Source organism: Oryctolagus cuniculus, chromosome 20 (assembly GCF_051225735.1).
Source record: "Oryctolagus cuniculus isolate XC-2025 breed Fujian yellow rabbit chromosome 20, ASM5122573v1, whole genome shotgun sequence".
Classification (NCBI taxonomy): Eukaryota; Metazoa; Chordata; class Mammalia; order Lagomorpha; family Leporidae; genus Oryctolagus; species Oryctolagus cuniculus.
The window spans coordinates 38,442,675-38,462,004 of NC_142886.1; positions in this window are offsets into that span (position 1 = coordinate 38,442,675).

Here is a 19,330-nt window from a genome sequence, read left to right on the forward strand (position 1 = left end):
CTCATCTCCTTCTCCCTTGGCATTTTTCTCCTGGTTTAATGACAACACTGAGCCTGTCAGGCTCCGCTGAGACCATCACACCCAAGTCACTTCTACACAGAAGTATTAAGCCTCTTTCCTTTTCTGGTTTACAAGCAGATGGCTCTATGGACTCAATTTTTTTTTACCCTTTTTTACTCCTTTCTTTTTCTTCTTGAGACCAATCAATTGTTTACTAAGGCCATCTCTTTCTTCTAACACTGTGCCAAACGAATCCCAGAGCAGACAACACCTTGTTTGAAACCAGTTCTTGGGTTGCTGGTTCTCACATCATGGCAAATGACAGTTTGATCAAATGCTTGTCATTATATAATCTGGATCCCCTTTTTTCCAATTCCTGATGTTGCTGCTTTGGTGCCATATGAGCAAACGCTGCACAATTAGTTTCTTTTCCATTAGCATTCATTCTCTATGAGTGTGGGGAAACAGCACTAGTTGTTAACAACAGACAAATTCCAAATAGTGGCTCCACTTACTAAATGTTTGTGGCCTATGTCATAGCCCTATGCAGGTCAGGTGCCTGGCTCTTTCATGGAAAGTCATCTGGAACACGAAGCCTCAAAGTCATCACGGGAGAGAAGGAGACCAGAAGAGCACTCTGGTTATAGTTAAGGCCCAGACCAGAGAGGGCTTACATCACCTCTCCCAACATTCTGTTACCCAGAATTCAGTCATGTGACTCCAACATAACTGCAAGGAGTGCTGGGAAATGTAATTTTTCTGTGTGTTAGGAAGAGGAAACAGTGTGACAAACACGTAGAATAGTCTTTGACATGCCATACCTTGGTCCCATATTATTGCTTCATTTATAAGAGCAGTTTGTTTCATTCATGATTCTGGAGGCTGGGACATCCAAGGGCACACTGCTGGCATCTGGTCAGCTTCTGGTAAGGGTCTCCCTGTTGCATCATAACATGCCGCAGGGCACCATAAGGCAAGACAAAGCAAATGTGCAGTTTAAGTATTTCCTCCTCTTTTTATAGAGCCAGCAATGCCATCATGGGGCCCCACTATGAGGACCTTGACTAATCCCAGCTACCTCTCAAAGTCTCCCCCTCCAAGTACCATCACCACGTGAATTTGGGGATTAATTTTCTAACACATGAAAGTTAGGTTGGCTCCCCTTTTCTGAAGGTGCCCATCCTCCTGCGGGTTGCATAGGTAAAATCCACAGACCTCACATGCCTTGCTTTTAGCCTTACATTCATTAGTAGCAGGTCTGAGCATAAGACTCTTGGCTGCAAATGCTGCTTTCCTCCAGAATTTTGTAGGCACTGCTCTGGTGTCTGCTAGCTTCCAGTGTTGCTGTGGAGCCAAATTCTTTTGCACGATGTATGCTTTTCAATTTTTGGATTTGAGGGGATGCTTTTTTCTCTCTTCCAGCTCCCTGGAAGTTTGTGGCGTTTTCTTCTTGTTGCTCTGGTAATTTGATGCATCATAAGGGTTATCTCAATGTGGTTCTATTTTCATTCATTTTCCTGAACACTGGGGAGCTCTTAAATCTGGAAACTTGTGTCTTTTTCCAGTGGGGATTTTTGTTGTTAACTATTCAGTGGATTATATCCTCTCATTGTTCATTGCTGTTGTCGTCATCATCCTCTCAATGCCTGATATCCACACTTTGGACCACTTGAACTTCTTTTATGATTTTGTTTTCCCTCCTACTTTTATACATTTGCCATTTTATTCTATTTTCTGAAGAACTTCCCTTAATGTAATTTTCTAACTCTTCTTTGAATTTTATTTTTCAACAGCAAGTTTTTAAGAGATCCTTTATGCCCTCAGAACTTTTATTTTCATGGGAAACTGTCCTTCAGAGACAGGTGCTATCTTTTTGTTTTATTAAATTTCTTTGAAGATATTATTTAGGTTTTTCTTCATGCATATTTGATTTTTTTCAGAATGTTTTCCTCATGTTATTTTTCTTGTCGGAAACCTTCCTTACATCTCTGCTAACCATTGGTTGCTTGCTCTCAAGGAATACTAGGATGCTTACTAGATAGAGGCACTAACCAGAGGAGGGGAGTTTGTTGACAGAGAGGGGTCTAGTCCTGTCTTCCAATGATCTTCCAATTTTCTGCCCCCATGCCAGCCAACGTTCCTGAACAGAATGGAGGAAAACGGCTGTAAGTAATAAGGGCTCACTGACATGTTTGGATTTAACCCTCATAATTCAGTGTGGCACCCTGCCTTCAATCGTGCCTAGCTGCTCCTGGTACACAGGCCATTTTGTTCCTGGGTGAGAGAAGAGTGGTTGTCCTACAAGTATGGAGCAGGGGAGGGGCTCTGAAGCCCTCACCATTTCCTGAATATCTCTTTTGTTGATATCCTCACTTCCGGAAGCCCCTCCTCCCAATTCCTTTCGAAGATGTTGTAGTGTAAACCAGCTTGCTTCTTCCTTTTCCTTACTTGGTTGAGAACTGAGCCTTTTTGTGTCTGCTAAGTCAGTTTCTCCTCAGTCGTTTGTTTTTCCAGTTTGAGAAATTTTGTTGCTCTGGGCTCTAGCCTACCCCATTAGCATTGCCTCAGGTCTGGGCAAGAGGAGGCCTAGATCCAAGCTAGTCCTATCCCAAGGAGGCAAGTATTTCTTGGAGCAAGAGGTATGCCTATTCGGGGTCTTTGCCATCCCCTTTGGGATCCCACTCTGTTTGCACAGGATCTCCACATCTCCTTTCCAAGTAGTCAGAACATCTATGGCCTGCACGGATTGCTCCCTGAGTGAGTCAGTCCAACAGACTGCATTGCCAGTGTACACTCCCTAGGTCTGAGGGCTGGACAAGGAAGGGCTTTTCACAAAGCTGTATTTGCATTGTGCTTGGGGAGTCCCTGTATGTGTGCATTATCACCTCTTCCCAAAGCCAGACAACAACTTTGAATCTGATTAATTTGAAAGTTGCTCTCTCTGCAGTTGTTTGGTATTAACTGGTATGAATAAGTGCACAAATATTTTAAGTATGTTGTTACAGGGTGTATTTGTCAAGGTAGGAGGATAAACTATAGCAGTTTGCTAGCTAGATTCATAACTTTTAAATATTTAAACATATCCAGGTCCTTGCTCAGGGTCTTTACAAATATGAGGATCAAAAATTTCTTGTAAAACATGATCATCTTTCCATTTTCCATTAATTTGTGACATTTGTTCCTATTAGGGGTACCTGCTTCCCATATTTATTACTTTATACCCTTAAAGATGATTTTACTGAAAGTTTTCGGAAGTGTTTCAGGAAAGAATAAAAGTACACCTTGAACCAGAGTGCACCTGGGCTTTGTCCTCCACTCAGGACATTTCCATGTTACCTGATAACTAACACAGCTGCTATGGCTCTTCCCCTCCTTTGGGAATCTTCCTTTTTATGTCACTCTCAGTGTCATTTCTACTCCCTGAACTATGAACAAAGAAGGCGATTCATGAGGGATGTTTATTCTTGTGCTTTTGCATGAGAGTATTCTGTGGCTTTTTCTCTAATACTGGTTCCCCATCTGCCTTGGTTCAATTCAATGTTCAGTGGGTCTTCACATTTCTTTTCACTCTATCTTATCAAGCTACATTATTCATTGCTGGGTTCCTTAGGAAGTTGAGTATAACTCTTTGGCCATTGTAAAAACCCAATGAATATCTGTTCATCTGCCTTGCATTGAATTCAAACTCTTAACTTCTGTACCCAGGGAACATGGTCACTGACACAGAAAACAAATGAAACTGTAATTGGATCACTTAATGATTGTATTTGCATACTTCCTGCCAAGTGCATGGTTCTTTGTACTGACTATCTCAAAGTTGTGTGAGAGAGTCTCACCTGCACATAACTGAAAGAGTAGAATTCTGCAAAGACTCCCTATAAGGACCATTTGATAGAAAAATTTCTGAACTTCAGAAATTATTGATCTCAAAATATGACCCCTGGCATTGTGGTTCAGTGAGTTAAGTTGCCGCTTTGGACACCTGCATCCCGTATCAGAGTGCCCATTCAAGTCTGTGCTACTCCACTTCCAACCCAGCTTCCTGCTGTTACTTTTCCTGGCAAGGCAGTTTATGGTGACCCAAGTTCTTAGGCCCTGCCACCCATGTGGGACACCCTGTGTGTGTGTGTGGGTGTGTGTGTGTGTCCCTCCTGTGAGGAATCCCGCAAGAATCCAAAAAGACTTATGGATCACCACTAACCCAAGGAAAAGCAAAACCCAAAATGGAGTCAATTATGCTAAGGACTGAAAACTTCTTTTTTTTTTAACTTTTATTTAATGAATATAAATTTCCAAAGTACAGCTTATGGATTACAATGGTTTCACCCCCCATAACTTCCCTCCCACCTGCTACCCTCCCCTTTCCATCTCCCTCCCCCTTCCATTCACATCAAGATTCATTTTCAATTCTCTTTATATACAAAAGATCAGTTTAGCATATATTAAGTAAAGGTTTCAACAGTTTGCACCCACATAGAAACACAAAGTGTAAAATAATGTTTCAGTATTAGTTATAGCATTAAGTCACAATGTACAGCACATTAAGGACAGAGATCCTACATGAGGAGTGAGTGCAGAGTGACTCCTGTTGTTGACTTAACAAATTGACACTCTTGTTTATGGCATCAGTAATCACCCTAGGCTCTTGTCATGAGTTGCCAAGGCTATGGAAGCCTTTTGAGTTCATCAAATCTGATCATATTTAGGCAACGTCATAGTCAAAGTGGAAGCTCTCTCCTCCCTTCAGAGAAAGGTACCTCCTTCTTTGATGACCTGTTGGGATCTCACTCGCAGAGATCTTTCATGTAGGTTTGTTTTTTTTGTTTGTTTGGTTTTCTTTTGTTTTTTTTTTTTTGTTTTTTTTTTTTTTTTTTTGCCAGAGTGTTTTGGCTTTCCATGCCTGAAATACTCTCATGGGCTTTTCAGCCAGATCTGCATGCCTTAAGGGCTGATTCTGAGGCCAGAGTGCTGTTTAGGACATCTGCCATTCAATAAGTCTGCTGTGTATCTTGCTTCCCATGTTGGGTCACTCTCCCCTTTATTTATTCCATTGGTTAGTATTAGCAGGTACTAGACTTGTTTATGTGCTCCCTTTGACTCTTAGTCCTTTCATTATGATCAATTGTGAACAGAAATTGATCACTTGGACTAGTGAGATGGCATTGGTGCATGCCACCTTGATGGGATTGAATTTGAATCCCCTGGTATGTTTCTTTTTTTTAACTTTTATTTAATGAATATAAATTTCCAAAGTACGGCTTATGGATTACAATGGCTTCCCCCCCATACCGTCCCTCCCACCCACAACCCTCCCCTTTCCCATTCCCTCTCCCCTTCCATTCACATGAGGATTCATTTTCAATTCTCTTTATATACAGAAGATCAGTTTAGCATACATTAAGTAAAGATTTCAACAGTTTGCTCCCACACAGAAACATAAAGTGAAAAATAATAGATGATTTTTTAAATGATGATGAAATCAGATCAGACCTATTGTCATGTTTAATCCCAGAGAGAGTCAAGTTGAGAATTGATAATTTCTTCTCTTTTTTTTTTGACAGAAGATCAGTTTAGTATACATTAAGTAAAGATTTCAACAGTTTGCACCCCCATAGAAACACAAAGTGAAATATACTGTTTGAGTACTCGTTATAGCATTAAGCCTCAATGTACAGCACATTAAAGACAGAGATCCTACATGAGGAGTAAGTGCACAGTGACTCCTGTTGTTGACTTTACAAATTGACACTCCTGTTTATGGCATCAGTAATCTCCCTATGCACCAGTCATGAGTTTCCAAGGCTATGGAAGCCCCTTGAGTTCTCCGACTCTTATCTTGTTTAGACAAGGTCATAGTCAAAGTGGAGGTTCTCTCCTCCCTTCAGAGAAAGGTACCTCCTTCTTTGAACTTCTTTGAAGACCTGTTCTTTCCACTGGGATCTCACTCACAGAGATCTTTCATTTAGGTGTTTTGTTTTGTTTTGTTTTGTTTTTGTTTTTGTTTTTGTTTTTGTTTTTGTTTTTGCCAGGGTGTCTTGGCTTTCCATGCCTGAAATACTCTCATGGGCTTTTCAGCCAGATCTGTGTGCCTTAAGGGCTGATTCTGAGGCCAGAGTGCTGTTTAGGACATCTGCCGTTCTATGAGTCAGCTGAGTATCTCGCTTCCCATGTTGGATCTCTCTCCCCTTTATTTATTCTCTCGGTTAGTATTAGCAGGTACTAGACTTGTTTATGTGTTCCCTTTGACTCTTAGTCCTTTCATTATGATCAATTGTGAACAGAAATTGATCACTTGGACTAGTGAGATGGCATTGGTACATGCCACCTTGATGGGATTAAATTGGAGTCCCCTGGTATGTTTCTAACTCTACCAATTGGGGCAAGTCAGCTTGAGCATGTCCCGAATTGTACATCTCTTCCCTCTCTTATTCCCACTCTTATGTTTAACAGGGATCACATTTCAGTTAAATTTCAACACTTAAAAATAACTGTGTATTAATTACAAAATTAAACCAGTCATATTAAGTAGAACAGACAAAAAAATCTACTAAGAGGGATAATGTATTAAGTTGTTCATTAACAGTCAGGGCGATGCTGATCCAGTCACCGTTTCTCATAGTGTCGATTTCACTTCAACAGGTTTCCTTTTTGGTGTTCAGTCAGTTGTCATCGATCAGGGCGAACATATGGTATTTGTCCTTTTGGGACTGGCTTATTTCACTCAGCATGATGTGTTCCAGATTCCTCCATTTTGTTGCAAATGACTGGATTTCGTTGTTTCTTACTGCGGTATAGTATTCTAAAGAGTACATATACCATAATTTCTTTATGCAGTCTACCGTTGATGGGCATTTAGGTTGGTTCCAGGTCTTGGCTATTGTGAATTGTGCTGCAATAAACATTAAGGTGCAGACCGCTTTTCTGTTTGCCAATTTAAATTCCTTTGGGTAAATTCCAAGGAGTGGGATGGCTGGGTCGAACGGTAGGGTTATATTCAGGTTTCTGAGGAATCTCCAGACTGACTTCCATAGTGGCTTGACCAGTTTGCATTCCCACCAACAGTGAGTTAGTGTCCCTTTTTCCCCACATCCTCGCCAGCATCTGTTGTTGGTAGATTTCTGTATGTGAGCCATTCTAACCGGGGTGAGGTGAAACCTCATTGTGGTTTTGATTTGCATTTCCCTGATTGCTAGTGACCTTGAACATTTTTTCATGTGCCTGTTGGCCATTTGGATTTCCTCTTTTGAAAAATGTCTATTGAGGTCCTTGGCCCATCTCTTAAGTGGGTTGTTCGTTTTGTTTTTGTGGAGTTTCTTAATCTCTTTGTAGATCCTGGTTATTAACCCTTTATCTGTTGCATAGTTTGCAAATATTTTTTCCCATTCTGTTGGTTGTCTCTTCACTCTCCTGACTGTTTCTTTTGCAGTACAGAAACTTCTCAATTTGATGCAATCCCAATAGTTGATTTTGGCTTTGACTGCCTGTGCCTCCCAGGTCTTTTCCAGAAATTCTTTGCCTGTGCCAATATCTTGAAGGGTTTCTCCAATGTTCTCTAATAACTTGATGGTGTCAGGACGTAGATTTAGGTCTTTAATCCACGTTGAGTGGATTTTTGTGTAAGGTGTAAGGTAGGGGTCTTGCTTCATGCTTCTGCACGTGGAAATCCAGTTTTCCCAGCACCATTTATTGAATAGACTGTCCTTGCTCCAGGAATTGGTTTTAGATCCTTGGTCAAATATAAGTTGGCTGTAGATGTTTGGGTTGATTTCTGGTGTTTCAATTCTGTTCCATTGGTCTATCCATCTGTTTCTGTACCAGTACCATGCTGTTTTGATTACAACTGCCCTGTAGTATGTCCTGAAATCTGGTATTGAGATGCCTCCGGCTTTGTTTTGGTTGTACAAGATTGCTTTAGCTATTTGAGGTCTCTTGTGCCTCCATATGAATTTCAGCATAATTTTTTCTAGATCTGAGAAGAATGTCTTTGGTATCTTGATTGGGATTGCATTGAATCTATAAATTGCTTTTGGGAAAATGGACATTTTGATGATGTTGTTTCTTCCAATCCATGAGCATGGAAGATTTTTCCATTTTTTGGTATCCTCTTCTATTTCTTTCTTTAAGATTTTTAATTCTCATCGTAGAGATCTTTAACGTCCTTGGTTAAGTTTATTCCAAGGTATTTGATTGTTTTTGTAGCTATTGTGAATGGGATTGATCTTAGCAGTTCTTTCTCAGTCATGGCATTGCTTATGTATACAAAGGCTGTTGATTTTTGTGCATTGATTTTATATCCTGCTATTTTGCCAAACTCCTCTATGAGTTCCAATAGTCTCTTAGTAGAGTTCTTTGTATCCTCTAAGTAAAGAATCATATCGTCTGCAAAGAGGGATAGTTTGACTTCTTCCTTCTCAATTTGTATTCCTTTGATTTCTTTTTCTTGTCTGATGGCTCTGGCTAAAACTTCCAGAACTATGTTAAATAGCAGTGGTGAGAGTGGGCATCCCTGCCTGGTGCCAGATTTCAGTGGAAATTCTTCCAACTTTTCCCCATTCAATAGGATGCTGGCTGTGGGTTTTTTATAAATTGCTTTGATTATATTGAGGAATGTTCCTTCTATACCCAATTTGCTTAGAGTTTTCATCATGAAAGGGTGTTGAATTTTATCGAATGCTTTCTCTGCATCAATTGAGATAATCATATGGTTTTTCTTTTGCAGTCTGTTAATGTGGTGTATCACATTGATTGATTTGCAAATGTTGAACCATCCCTGCATACCAGGGATGAATCCCACTTGGTCTGGGTGGATGATTTTCCTGATGTGTTGTTGTACTCTATTGGCCAGAATTTTATTGAGGATTTTTGCGTCTATGTTCATCAGGGATATTGGTCTGTAATTTTCTTTCAGTGCTGCATCTTTCTCTGGCTTAGGGATTAAGGTGATGCTGGCTTCATAGAAAGAATTTGGGAGGAGTCCCTCTTCTTCCATTGTTCTGAATAGTTTGAGAAGAAATGGGATTAGTTCTTCTTTAAATGTCTGGTAGAATTCAGCAGTGAATCCATCTGGTCCTGGGCTTTTCTTTGTTGGGAGGGCCTTTATTACTGTTTCAATTTCTGTTTCAGTTATGGGTCTATTTAGGTTTTCTATGTCTTCATGGTTCAATTTTGGTAGATTGCATGTGTCCAGGAATCTATCCATTTCTGATAGGTTTCCCCGTTTGCTGGCATACAGGTCCTTGTAGTAATTTCTGATGATTCTTTTTATTTCTGTGGTGTCTGTTGTTACGTTTCCTTTTTCATCTCTGATTTTATTGATTTGGGTCTTTTCTCTTCTTTTTTTAGTTAGTTGGGCCAATGGGGTGTCAATTTTGTTTATTTTTTCAAAAAACCAGCTCCTCGTTTGGCTGATTTTTTGTAATTTTTTGATTCAATCTTGTTAATTTCTTCTCTGATTTTAATTATTTCTCTTCTCCTACTAGATTTGGGTCTGGTTTGCTGCAGTTTTTCTAGGTCCTTGAGATGTGCTGAAAGCTCATTTATTTGGTACCTTTCCAATTTCTTGATATAGGCACCTATTGCTATAAACTTGCCTCTCAGTACTGCTTTTGCTGTATCCCATAAGTTTTGATATGTTGTGTTGTTATCCTCATTTACTTCCAGAAAGTTTTTGATTTCTCTTTTGATTTCTTGAATTGTTCATTCAGGAGCATGTTGTTCAGTCTCCATGTGTTTGCATACTTTCTAGGGTTTCCTGAGTTACTAATTTCCAGCTTCATTCCGCTGTGGTCTGAGAAGCTGCATGGTATGATTCTAATTCTTTTAAATTTGCTGAGACTTGCTTTATGGCCTAGTATGTGATCAATCCTAGAGAAGGTTCCATGCACTGCTGAGAAGAATGTGAAGTCTTTAGATGTAGGATTGAAAGTTCTGTAGTTGTCTGTTAGATCCATTTGGGCAATAGTGTCAATTAAATCTGCTGTTTCCTTGTTGATCTTCTGTCCGGATGATCTGTCTATTTCTGAGAGTGGAGTATTGAAGTCCCCCAGTCCTATTGTATTGGAATCTAAATCTCCCTTTAAGTCCCTTAACATATCTTTTAAATAGACCGGTGCCCTGTAATTAGGTGCATATACATTTATAATAGTTACACTTTCCTGTTGAATTGAACCCTTAATCATTATATAGTGTCCCTCTTTGTCTCTCTTAACAGTTTTTGTATTAAAGTTTATTTGTCTGATATTAATATGGCTACACCTGCTTTTTTTTGGTTTCTGTTGGCATGGAATATCTTTTTCCAACCTTTCACTTTCAGTCTGCATGCATCTTTGTTAGAGAGATGTGTTTCTTGTAGGCAACAAATAGTTGGGTTTTGTTCCTTGAGCCAATCAGCCAATCGGTGTCTTTTAACTGAAGAGTTAAGTCCATTAATGTTTAATGTGACTATTGATAAGTAGTACCTTTGCCCTGACATTTTCCCGGAGATATTTTCTAGTATATGCTTTGAGCTTCCCATGCACTTTTACTGGTAGGTGTTCTTCCTTTACCTTCTTTCATATTGATGGCCGAGTTTCTGTGTTTCTGAGTGTAGCACATCTTTAAGTATCTTTTGCAGGGCCGGACGAGTGGCCGCAAAGTCTTTCAATTTCTGTTTGCTATGAAAGGTCTTTATTTCACCTTAATTCACAAATGAGAGCTTAGCAGGATATAATATTCTGGGCTGGCAATTTTTCTCTCTTAGCACCTCTGCTATGTCTCGCCATTCCCTCCTAGCCTGTAGTGTTTCTGATGAGAAGTCTGCTGTGAGTCTAATTGGAGATCCTCTGAGAGTAATCTGACGTTTCTCTCTTGCACATTTTAGGATCTTTTCTTTATGTTTCACTGTGGTGAGTTTAATTACAACGTGTCGTGGTGAGGATCTCTTTTGGTCATGTTTATTGGGGGTTCTATGAGCTTCTTGTACTAGGATGTCTCTGTCCTTCTCCAAACCTGGAAAGTTCTCTGCTAGTATCTCACTAAAAAGGCCTTCTAATCCTTTTCTCTCTCTCCATGCCTTCAGGAACTCCTAGAACTTGAATGTTGGTTTTTTAATAGTATCCTGTAGATTCTCAACAATATTTTTTAGATTTATAATTTCCTCTTCTTTTCTTTGGTTTGACTGTATGTTTTCCTGTGCTCTGTCTTCTAAGTCTGATATTCTCTCTTCTGCTTCACCCATTCTGTTTGTAAGGCTCTCTAATGTGTTTGTCATTTGATCTATTGAGCTCTTCATTTCATTTTGATTTCTCTTCACTATCACTTTCCTGTTCTACTAGTTTCTGCATTTCATTTTGATTCTTCCTTAAAATTTCATTGTCATGAGAGAGATTTTCAATCCTGTCCAATAAGGATTTCTGTAGTTCAAGGATTTGCTTTTGAAAAATTCTAAATGTTCTTATCATAAATTTTTTGAAATCCATATCTTGCATTTCTTCTATCTCATCATCTTCATAATCTTGGCTTGGGGTGTTTTGTTTATTTGGAGGCATCATAGTGTCATCGTTGATCTTGTTCCCTCGATTTTTGTGTTTATTGCTTGGCATACTTAATTCTTCTTCCCTCACTGTGCGTTTGTTTATTTTTTTATTTTATACTATGTCTGTGTTAAGTGGACTGCCTGCTGTTGGAGGAGCCTTGGAGGCTTGAGATGGGTGTGGCCTGAGAGCTCTGCTTGGTTCTGCCGGGTTATGGGTGTGCAAAGGTGACACCCTCAGGTTATGCGTGGTAAATCTCTCTCTATTTATTTATTTATTTATTTAATTTATTTATTCAGGAGGTAAGTAATACTGCACTGCATGGCTGTGCAGAATTGATGGTATTTAGCTTCTTTTTTTTTTTTTTTTTTTTTTTTTGGACAGAGAGAGACAGAGAGAAAGGTCTTCCTTTGCCGTTGGTTCACCCTCCAATGGCCGGCATGGCCGGCGTGCTGCGGCCAGCGCACCCTGCTGATCCGATGGCAGGAGCCAGGTACTTCTCCTGGTCTCCCATGGGGTGCAGGGCCCAAGCACTTGGGCCATCCTCCACTGCACTCCCGGGCCACAGCAGAGAGCTGGCCTGGAAGAGGGGCAACCAGGACAGAATCCGGAGCCCCGACCAGGACTAGAACCCGGTGTGCCGGCGCCGCAAGGCAGAGGATTAGCCTAGCGCCGGCCGGTATTTAGCTTCTGATCTCTGGCTTCTACCCAAAGAGTCTGTGCAGGCTCTATTTCTCCTCTGGACTCCCACTGGGTTGCCTAGGCTACTGAATTGTAGCGACTCAGTTCCTTAGCTCTCCCCTGTTGTTATGTTAATCCAGAGTGCGGCCTGCTCTTTGTCTCTTGCTGGCCTTTGCAAGGTTGGCGGAGAGAGAAACTAGTCTGTACCAGTACCCCCCTACCTTTTTTCCTTCTCTCCTGTAGTCAGTCTGGTGAACTTTCCCGCTCCCCTCTAGATTCTGACCGCCGTTTCCCCGCCAATGTCTCAGGTTACTGAGCTCACCTCCCCTTCCAGCGCCGATGTGTGGACTTGGAGCCCTGGGTGGTCCCTGCTCTCCCCGCTGGTGTCTGTGTGACATCCACTCCCCTTCCTGCACTGGCGAGCAGACCCTGCGGCTCCCGCAGCTCGGATTCCGCACGGTGGGCGACCTTGCTCTCCCCTCAGGTCCTCCGAGTCACAGCCACTAGATCCGGAAGAGTTTCTTCTTAAGTTTTACCCTGATCCTTTTACTGAGGCTACCGTAACTCCACTTTTATTAAACTATCTTTTCCCGGACTGTCAGTGCGTGCCCTCACTATTCTGCCATCTTGGCCTCGCCCTTCAGCACTGAAAACTTCTGCCAGACACAAGCTTTTGCCTTATCCATGAGCACAGCGCAGCTGCCATGTGTATATAGCCTAAACAGCATTACTTCATCCTCTAATATGCTAATTAGGCTTCTGCAGCTCCAGTGATAGAAGGGTACGGCTCATGATTGGTCACACCCAAAGACTGCTAACACAGGATTGGTGACACCCAAACACACTCAAGAATACTGGCACGGGATTGGTGGCACCCAGGAATGCTAACCTGGGATTGGTGACACCCGACAACTCAACCTGTCACAGAAGGTGAATAAAAACCAAGCCTCACAACTGCTCGGTACCCTCTCAGGGAACCATGGCTCATTGGGGTGGCTGAGTGGATCCACTGCATCTTGCCGAAACTCTGCCTGATTCTTCACTGGCCGAAACTCTTCCCACTACTCCGCTGGACAGAACTTCACTGGCTGAACCATGCCGGAGCTAACATCAGAGCATCGCCAAATTTCTACATCTCTACATTAGACTATCTGTAAGTGACTGAGATCCAGTCTCTCCGAGTGGTAACAGAGAGCAACGGACTCTGGACTTGGGACTTTAGCTTTCATTTTCATGACCACGATACAAACCTAGAGAATGCAGCATTTATGGTCAAAATTCATATTATAAATGCTGTGAAATGAACCCTGAGGACTCAGCGTTTTTAGTATGAGTTTGACTGTGACTATGAAATCTACATATGAAATTAGCCATGTGTGATTAGACTGATTATGCTTTTTATACTTTATACCTATTATTATTGCTGAATATTTTATGAGATTGTTTTACTCTTAGATGTGTTATGACCTGTGGACTAATATATATTTAGTGGTATTGACCTTTAGATGTGTGCACTGGATATATGCACTGAGTGGTATTGAACAATAAATTATATTGAAAAGGATATCACAATTCGGTGTGATTCTTCCCCATGCTCCAACACATCACATTAGCCTTGTTGACCTATGTGACAAGTGGCGCTCGCAACACCCTCCCCCTCTCTCTGAAACTCTGTCCTTCAAAAGAACAAAGAAAGACCCTCTGGACGTGTCCCTTTTGGGTTACCATCCTGATGGAAGTGACACCTTCAGCTAGGACAGAGAAGAAGTTGGCACTGTAAGAAGTACACCACCTGCCTTGGTTGTAGAGGCCAAGAAACCCCTGATGAGAGAAGAGAAGCTGTAGGCAGCACCTAAAACACAGCGCTAAAAGGAATGTGATAAAGCCAGGAGACATGTCAACCAGCATTAAAACTCAAAGCTATTATATTTGATGGGAAGAATTTCCCAGAGAGCTTGGTGATTAGCCAGTAGTGCCGTCCATCTAGGTTATCCAATGTTTGAAGTGCACTATCCCAATGAGTATTTGGAAATAGGTAGGTATGCCCATTCTTCTCCTGGAAGAATCAAAATATCTTAAGAAAATTGTCAATTGGTCCAGAAAACTGCAGGTTCAGCACAAGATTCTGATCCCAGTAAGAAGAGTGGGGATCTCTCATGATGGGAGCCTGGGGGCTGACTCTGCTTTCAAAGATCTTCAGCCTTGCCTTCTTGGCTGCTTGAGAAGTCTCTACTCCAAATATTCACTTCCCCCACTAAACTGACTTCTGCAGGGTCGTAGTCCACCCGAGCGAGGATGGACTGGGTCCGAAGAAAGGTAAGTGCGCCACTGCCCGTTCCCCAGCCTCCCTTGACCCCGGAGACAAGCAGACGCCGCGGGGAGTCGAGTCAAGCAGGAACTCGTTTATTATTGTGCAGTAAACCTCTTTTAAAGCGAAAAACCACAAAGCTGTAGAGGAGGGGAAGAGAAGCCAGCCAATCGTTTTAAAGGTTACCCTATCATGCGCTCGGTTTCCACAGGGTCCACGTGCTGACGTCATCTCTCCTGATGCCTGTGCCCAATCAAGCTTCCTTGTGAACAACTTGGACTCCACCCCTCTAACTTCCTCTCGGCATCATCTTCTTGTCCAGCGCTGGGTGCATGGCGTCCGCCTCCTCTTCGTCCCGCAGGGCCCGCTGGAGAAGAGGCTGCCGGCATAGCCATTGAACCAGCCGTGGTTGGTGTCACCCAGGCCCTTGCCATCATTGTCGGCAGCCCGGCTCCTCCCCATCCGGTCCCCAGCAGTCCCCCTGCAGGGGGGCGCATGGCAATCGTCCATGGGGTCGTTGGCACCCTGGGCAGGTCCGATGTCTGACCGGGTGGTGAAGCCGGTAGCCCCCCGGCCCAGCCCCGGCACATCCAAGTGGGGCGGGCATGCCCAGAAATGGCTTGTTAAGACACAAAGCAGCAGCCCGAGACTCTGAGCTGAGCCCGCCACAGTGCCATTGCCATGAAGGGTTGCAGCCCTCGCGTCACCGGTGCCCCAGAAGCAGGGTGTGCCATCTTTGCCACCCTCATGCCCCACAGACTTCCCCTTCATTCTTGGTTCTTAACACAAAAGTAATAATACTAACGCCAGGCCTATAAAAGTAAAGGAGATATATTCATTTGTACCACATAGGAGATATGTGCCACAAGAATTCGCAGCATCAACTGAAACTAAATCTAGTATGAGCTGGCCAACCCAGTCTCTTCAGCTGAGGTTGAGCTTACAGCAAGATAAGAGAAAAACACGCCGCAGTCTTCAGTAAAGAATTCAAGCTTTCTTTAGGGGAAAAAAAGTTCTGCAAGTTTTACCCTATGGTTCCTGCAAAAACAAAAACTGCCAGCCACCATGTCCTTGTCCACTGTCTTTTTTGGGCAATGGTTCACCCAATCACTTTTTCTCTTTTGGGGATCTGAGAACATGTTTTCTATGTTTTTCTCCTACCATTACAAAATTATTGACTCAACATGAAAGTAATTTAAAATATTGCATTAGTAATAGGAAATCTGATTAGCTCCAGGAAAAAAAAAATTGAGCAAAAACCAGAATTCAGGGGTTGGGTTCAGAATTAAGGAAAACACCTTACTTTTGGACTAGCATTTGGGTATTAGGACTTAACTTTGTCCAAAACAAAAGTCAACATAAGCACAGCTCCCAGAAAGACTCTGAATGCCTCTGTGAAGCAGCTCCCTCCAGCAGTATATTTAGCTTTGAACCTCAGTTTGTATTGAATGTCCATGGCAGAGTTGGAAAGAGAACCCAGAGTTCCTCACGTCTTAAACCCTACTCCTGTGTTTCTCCTGCCTCTGCCAACACGATCATCTGGAGATAGAAGACTGTCAAAGGGCAGCTCCATTAAGTCCTTAGGGATCAGAACTGTGCCTTACTATTCTTTGGAAAATATTCTGTTGAGACAGCTAAGATGGAGCTGCCAGCATCCAGCCAGAGAAAATGGCCTTCAGGTTGAGAGACAGTCAAGTAGAGCCATAAGCAGTAGAGGAAGAGACCCAACCAGGACTATTAGCATGAATGATAGTTGACCTGTCATTCATGAGGCAAGCTCATTGGAGGTTTTCTTATTTCTTGTTTGTCTGGGCTTCATCGTAACTGTCCTAACATGAGCTCTGAAAAGGAAGAAAATGCTCTTAGAGAAGAAACAAAACCTTTGATCCTTAGTATGAACACAGAAAATTAGAGTTTTCTGGATTCTTCTCAGGGCTTGGGCTGGAGTGGGGTGGTATTGATATGAAAGATGTCAGCCAAGTCCCCAAAGGCCTGATTGTCTGGTGGCTGCCCACCTTCCTATCTGGAGCCCCACCGGATCCTTCTGATCATTTTAGGTGAGTCCTTCCTGTGAAGAACGCAGGCTCAGCAAGCATTGCTCTATGAGTCCATGGAGAGGGGATGAAAATATCTTGGGAAAAATCCAGCCAGTGCCCCAAGCTCTCCCCTGGCTTTGGAGAGGATACGATGATCTGGAATGGATCTTCCCCAGGATACTCTTGCCTTGGAAAGCATCATTCTTCTGCCCTCCTTGGGTGAATTCTTGCCTCCCCTTAAATGTCCCAAGTGGAAAGGGAAATTCTGTGCCAGAAACGTCCACTATATTGGCAGTTGTCTTCAGAATGAAGGTAAGCTGTGCCAGTGTGGAATGCAGGTTTTTATCAGGTTCATTCAAGGTATGAGCAGGTATGCTAGAAACAGGAAATGTTTTCTTTTCTCTTCCTTCCACCAGTATCAGGGAGAGATTCCATCCTTTCTCTGTTTATTTTAGCCACTAAAAAGGAATTTAAAAAGTCTAGTCCAAACCATTCCTAACTGAAACTTTATCTTTGCATCCCCTTAGACCTTTCTCCATTCAGCCTAGTCATGATTTCAGGTTTGTGAATCATATCTGCTCCTCTCTTTACCTCTTTTCTCACCTTATTTCACTGAATGACAACTTCTGGATCTTCCAGGTACAAGAGGTATGAGAGAGAAAATATTAAAGGAATTTTTACTCAAGTGGTACTGTATATAGTTTTCTAATGGCTCCTGAAGAGCCTCTATCATGTAACTACTGGTCCTATTTTATAAGGACAGGTACAGTGCATTGAAGGCTGCCTAGGGGCCTTCTGTGAGAACCACCTCCTGACCCAAAGAATTATTCCCCTGGCAAATCTTTGTGATCCCCCCGCAGCCCAATAAGTTCCTGGCCTGGCAATGTATCTCTGGAAAATTCGAGTTCCAGACGATAGGTTTTTAAGATGGCTTGATCCTGGATCCTTCCTCACATTTGCCTGATGCCATGAGGTTACTTTCTTATCCACCAAGGCAGTGTCAAGTGTGGTTTTCTCTGCCACCATCCTTGCTCTTCTTGCCCTGCTACTGTTAGCTGCTCTAGCCAACCACTCACCTTTAGGCTTTTCCAGAGAACACCAGATAGGTAGGTGCCTTTCTAGTAAACTGTGCTCTTGCAGCAGCCCGAGGCAAACTGGTAAGTCTCTGAAGGAAGACATCCAGGTAGGGAATGGGACTCATTCTCAATTCAAACAGTGATCATGGTTTTTATTGCATCCTCTTTGTGTAGCTAATGAATGGGAGCAAAAAGAGGCAGCACGCTTTCCTTTCCTCCTTTTTCCTCCCCAAGGGAGAGGAAACCCACAACTGGCTTAATTCCTACAGATTCTCTTCAAAAATAACTCACCCAATAAATTCAAATCTTCCAAGCTATGAGACAGACTTGGATCATGGGTGCAGATGTTCCAAGAACAAGCTTTGTTCCTTGTAAGAACTTGTGGATCAACTTTAAGGGTTTGGGGTGGAATTGTTGCTTCTTTGTTATGCACATTGCCCTCAGCTTTAAGGCTTTAACTGAGGTTAAGGTGAAGCGAGAAAAGTCTTTTTCCACATGCCATCATGCAGATTCTGCCTCTTTGTGAGGCTTACTTACCCTAGCTGGGACAGAAAAGTCACAGGAGGAAATGGTGGAGTGAGGTGTCTGCTTTAACTGTGATTTCCCCATCTCTACTGGACTTCTTTTCAGTTAATACAAGGAAGGAGTCTGCAGCTCCAACCTTCTCCTCAGAGTGATGTGTCTAGCCCCAGCCCTATGGTGCTCTGATTCCTTTACAAGAAACTATCCTTTCCCCCAGGTGAATACTAACCAGTTTTCAAGGGGCTTTCAGACAAGCTACATGAGTCTTCAAGGCTTTATTTCCATAAGGCACTGGAGCATCACGTTTTGAAAACTGGCTGCACACATATTAAAAAGTAAAAGTCCTCAACCAGAAGTATACATTAATCAGTTCATTAACAGGAAATGTTTCATCCAACTCCCCAGATGCCATCACAAGCAGTCTGCCAAGGGCATTCTAAAAGATCAGAGGTGATGTGAACCTTTCTGAATAGTGTTCCGTCTGCATTTTCACCCTCACTGCTGTGTGGCTTATTAAGAGGAAAATATTGATCTTATCCAAACTCAGCTTGTCCCTGAATCATCTACTCCTTCTGTGACGTCAAAAAAGAAAATCCAACTTAATGCCACACCTCAGATTGAAGTAGACAGTTCATCTGCTCAAGGAAAAAACTACACAGAGAATCCTAAAACAAAATGCCCATCATTTCCAGAAAGCCTGTTACACTGGATCACCTGTGAGCACTAGAGTGAATCTGACAGGCAGAACCCCAAGCACTCATATGCTTGAATTTTTCACACATCAAAGCTGTTGAAAGCTGAGGGGATAGCAATATGGTATAGCCACAATATAAAACAAGTGTGACCTTTTCCCTTTCAGTGTTCCCAACACTGAAAAAATGAGGGCACATGTGACTTATTTGGTGGAGTCCATTCTGAATGCTCTCACAAACAGTGAGGTGAGCAGAAGTGAGGGACAGGGGCTGAGCCTCAGCCAGGGCACACCCTAGGACATGTTCCAGTCTGGACCAGCCACTTGCATGGGTACCAGAGAGAGGATAGGATCCTCAGACTGTGTCAGCCATCACTCGATGCCTCCTAGGCAGTCATCTGCCCCCACCATGTGACAGATGGCCAATCGGGGCAAGTCAGTCACATGCCAGCTCTGCTCATCCCATAAACTTGGGTGCCTGCCTGGCCTCACAGCCTTGCTCTTCC